The 5307-nt window shown below is 33.3% G+C and overlaps 1 protein-coding gene across 1 annotated transcript in view; it reads right to left on the bottom strand.

Moving 5' to 3' along the window:
- The window catches only part of LTN1 (listerin E3 ubiquitin protein ligase 1), an 86724-nt gene that overhangs the window by 68822 nt on the left and 12595 nt on the right, over window positions 1-5307 (bottom strand). The window lies entirely within an intron of this gene.

Genomic DNA, 5307 nt, shown 5'->3' with positions numbered 1-5307 from the left:
CCATATGCCAATAAATTGGAAAACCTAGAAGAAATGAATAAATTCCTAGACACATAAAACTTATCAAGATTGAACCAGGAAGAAATCCAAAACCTGAATAAACCAACAACAAATAATGAGATAGAAGCAGCAGTATAAAGTCTCCCATCAAGGAAAAGCCCAGGACCCAATGACTTCACTGCTTAATTCTACCAAGCATTCAAAGAATTAATATCAATTCTACTTAAACTATTTCACGAAATCGAGGAGGAGGGAATACTCCCAAACTCATTCAATGAAGTCTGTATCACCTTGACACAAAAACCAAAGACACAATAAAAAAAGAAAATCATAGGCCAATATTTCTGATGAACACAGATGCAAAATCCTTAATAAAATACCAGCAAACCAAATTCAACAACACATTAAAAAGGTCATTCACCATGATCAAGTGGGATTCATCCCAGGGAGGCAAGGATGGTTCAACATATGCAAATAAATGAATGTGATACATCACACTAACAGAATGAAGGATAAAAATTATATGATCATTTCAATAGATGCTGAAAAAGGATTCAATAACATTCAACATCACTTTATGATAAAAATTCTCAACAAACTGAGTTAGAATAAACATACCTCAAACAACAGAGGCCATTACGACCAAACCGCAGCTAATATCACACTGAAAGAAAAAACTGAAAGCCCTTCCTCTAAGATCTGGAACAAGACAAGGATGCCCACTTTCAGCACTGTTATTCAACGTAGTACTGGAAGTTATAGCTAGAGCAATCAGACAAGAGAAAGAAATAAAGGGCATCCAAATTGGAAAGGAAGAGGTCAAATTATCCTTGTTGGCAGATAATATGATCTTATATCTCGTGGAGTCTAAAGACTCTATGAAAAAAACTATTAGAACTGATAAACAAATTCAGTAAAGTTGCAGGATACCAAAGCAATATGCAAAAATCAGTAGCATTTCTATATGCCAACAGTAAATGATCTGAAAAAGAAACCAAGAAAGTAATCCCATTTACAACAGCTACAAATAAAATACCTAGAAATAAACTTAACCAAAGAAGTGAAAAATCTCTATAATGAAAACTATAAAACATTCATGAAAGAAGTTGTAGAGGACACAAAAAAATGGAAATTATAGTAACCAAAACAGCATGGTATTGGCATGAAAACAAACACATAGACCAATGGAACAGAATAGAGAATCAGAAATAAATCCATACATCTATAGTGAACATATCTTCGGCAAAGATGCCAAGGACATACAGTGGGGAAAGGACAATCTCTTCAATAAATTGTGCTGGGAAAATTGAATATCCATATGCAGAAGAATAAAAGCAGACCTTCATCTCTTGTCATGTATAAAAATCAAATCAAAGTGGATTAGAGACTTAAATCTAAGACTATAAAACTACTAACAGAAAACATTGGGGAAATGCTTCAGGACATTGGTCTGGGCAAGGACTTCTTGAGTAATATACCCAAAGCACAGGCAACCAAAGCAAAATTGGACAAATGGGATCACATTAAGCTAAAAAGTTTCTGCACAGCAAAGGAAACAACCAACAAAGTGAAGAGACACCCCACAGAACGGGAGAAAATATTTGCAAACTGCCCACTAACTAAAATATAGGAAAAAATCAAATAATACAATTTAAAAATGGACAAAGGATCTGAATAGAAATTTCTCAAAGACATACAAATGTCCAACAGGTATATGAATAAATGCTCCAAATCACTGGTCGAGAAATGCAAATCAAAACTGCAATGAGATATCATCTCACCCCAGTTAAAATGGCTTTTATCAAAAAGACAGCAATAACGAATGCTGGCAAAGATGTGGAGATAGAGGAACCCTCATACACTGTTGGTAGGAATGTAAATTAGTGCAACCACTATGGAGAACAGTATGGAGGTTCCTCAAAAAACTAAAAATAGAACTACCATATGATCCAGCAATTCCACTGCTAGGTATATATCCGAAAGAAAGGAATTCAGCATATAAAAAATATATCTGCACTCTCATGTTTACTGCAGCACTATTCACAATAGCCAAGATTTGGAATCAACCTAATGTCAAAGGATGAATGGATAAAGAAATTATGGTACACATACACCGTGGAATATTATATAGCCGTAAAAAGTAATGATACCCTGCCATTTGCAACAACATGGATGGAACTAGAGAACATTAAGTGAAATAAGACAAATACAGAAAGACAAATTTCACAGGTTCTCACTCATATGTGGGAGCTAAATATTAAAAACAATTGACCTCATGGAGATAGAGAGTAGAATCATGGTTACTAAAGTCTGAGAAGGGTAGAGGGAAGTGGGGAAATAAAGTAGGGATGATTAATGGGTACAAAAATATAGTTAAGATAGTTAACTAGGAATGAACAATATTTGATTGCACAATGAAGTGACTATAATCAACAATAAGTTAGGGTATGCTTTAAAATAATTAATGAGTAGAACTGGAATGCTCCTAACACAAAGAAATGATAAATGTTTGTGGTGATGGATATCCCAATTATCCTGATTAGATTAATTCCATTATATTACTGTATCAAAATATCACATGTACCCTATAAAGATATACAACTATTATGTACCAATAATTTAAAATAAAAAAATTTGTAAATTAAAAATAACTGTGAAAAAGGCAAAAAAAAAATTATTGTAGGATATTTTTAGATACCAAATAAACTGAAAGAGATTCTTGAGTAGGAAGACTAAATAACATAAAGACAGCAAGTCTCCCAAAATCATTCCATAAATTCAGTGCAACCCCAATTAAAATTTCAGTTAGATTTTGAGAAATTCAATAAACTTACTGAAATTTATATGAAAGAATAAAGTTCTAAAACAACTTAATGTTGAAGAAGACAACTAGAAAAGAATGACTTACCCGAGCAGCTATTAGGACATATCATAATGTCATACTGACAGTGGTACTGGCATAAGAAGAGACAGAGACCAATGCATCAGAATACAGTTTAGAGACAAATTTGTGAATATGTGAGAATTTAATGTACCATAATGGCAGGACCACAGATCAACAGGGTAATGTTAAGAAAACTAGATCACTATATATGAAGAAAAATGTAACTAGATCTCTACGTAAGATCACATAAAAAGGTAGATGATTGATGGATTAAAGACTTTATATAAAAGGTAAAACTATGCAGAGATGTAACTATGAAAATTAAAAAATATGTCTATCTTTGTGACTTAAAAGTGGGAAAGGCCTTCATAAGGCAAAAATCAATGACTTTGATTACATCAAAATTAAGATTTCTTTCTTAACAGAGGATGCATGGGAGAGAGGAATGAGAACTTTTTTGCAATCCCTAAAAACGACAAAAGGACTAATATTTAGAGTATACTAGGAACTCCTGCATAATAAGAAAAAGAGAATAGCTCTAATACAAAAAAAGAGGAAAGATGAACAAGAAGAAAACACAAAAACTAAAAGCTTATGAAGAGATGCTAAAAATCACTAGTAAGGAAAGTATTTCAAATTAAAAAGAGATATCACCTGAATTCCTATTAGACTAATGAAAAATTAAGCAGCTAGTGATTGCTAAAATATAAAGCTATACAGTGTAAGATTTACCATGCATATAAGATTCATCATGCATTGATGGTTGAGTCTAGAGTAATGCAGCCATGCAGGTAAGCAATCTGACAGTATTTCAGGAAATCAGATATGCACAAACTCTGTGACTCAGCAATTTAGAGAATTTCTTGAAGATCCAAGGACACATGAATGATGATGTTCATTGCTACATTATTTGTAAGGGTGGGGGTTGGAGGAAATCAGAATGCCTGTCACTGGAGGAATGGACAGAAGTGAGCTTCTGAATACTATACAACAGTTAGAAGCTATGGATCAGATATACACATAGGAACATGATGGATCTTTTAAAAAAACTAAAAAAGTAATAAATAGAATAAAATATACTACAGTACCATTTATGTGAATTAAAAACTCATGCACACACAAAAGCACATTTTTCAAAAACACGGTCAATCCTCATTACTCACAAATTCCATTTATGCGAATTCACCTACTCGCTAAAATTTGTAACCCCCAAATCAAAACTTTTGCAGAGATTCATGGACGTGCACAGAACAGTGACAAATTTAAGTTCTCAATGTGCACATTCCCAGCTGAGGCTGTACAAAGCAAAACTCTACTTTCTAATTTCAGCGCTCATACTGTTAACAAGTGTCTTTTTCACAGTATTTTTTCAAATATTTATGCTTTTGGTTAGTGGTTTTGTGTTTTAAATGGCCTCCCAGCAGTCGCACTGACGTGCTGTCTACTGTGTCTAAACACGAGAAGGCTTTGATGTGCCTCACAAAGAAAATATGTGTGTTAGATAAGCTTCATCCAGGCAAGAGTTTTAGTGCTGTTGGCCATGAGTTCAATGTTAATGAATCAACAATAAATATTAAATGTGTCTTTAAACAGAAACACACATAAAACTAGATTACGTATTAATTGACTGACAAATATGTTGTGACCAGAGGCTCACAGGAACCTAACCCTGTTATAGTAGTTCCACTAGGAGCAATGTCTCAGTATTTACTAAGTCAGTTCCTGATAACTTTGTAGAACGTAACTGCTATGAATAATGAGAATCGACAGTACAAACAAAAAAACATACATAAAACATATCAGAATGGTTATCCAGTGGAGGTAGCGAATGGAGAGACAGGGACAAAAGAGAAAAAAGAAATACATTAAATAAGAAGAGCCTTGCATATACTAATTTTCAGGTGCTATTAACAAAGGAGTATCACAATTCAAGTCTGAACCTGAGGCCCAAACTAAATAAAAAAGTGAAAATAGAGTAACACTCGAGTAAGAGATAATTCAGTAAATGGATAACTCACCACAAAGATGTGCTTGCAGAGTTTCAAATGTAAAAACAATAAACATAAAACATAAACATACACTGACAAGATAGGGGAGGAATCAGAGAAATGACTTAAAATAAAAAAGATTTAACATACCTGAGGTACACTGTGCTTTCCATACTTCCAAAACTTATTCTGTGATAAAAGAGACCTAAATTTCTCCTCCAGAGAATCAAGTTCATTATCAGGTAAGAGGCAAAGCAATTTCTTCAATGCCAATAAGGAACAAGTTATAACCCGGTAGAATTTAGCTTCTCTTTCTTCCTCTGGAACAGTTCTTGATGTGAAAAGAAAATAAATACATAAAAGGATTGAGAATAACCTAAACTACATACTTGGCATTTCTATTTTAAATGTTTTATCATTAAATATCTACCACAA

This window comes from Propithecus coquereli, unplaced genomic scaffold (assembly GCF_000956105.1).
Source record: "Propithecus coquereli isolate 6110/MARCELLA unplaced genomic scaffold, Pcoq_1.0 Scaffold54, whole genome shotgun sequence".
In the NCBI taxonomy this organism is placed as follows: Eukaryota; Metazoa; Chordata; class Mammalia; order Primates; family Indriidae; genus Propithecus; species Propithecus coquereli.
Note: the sequence above shows the minus strand (reverse complement) of the source record. Positions and strands in the feature narration are given on the sequence as shown.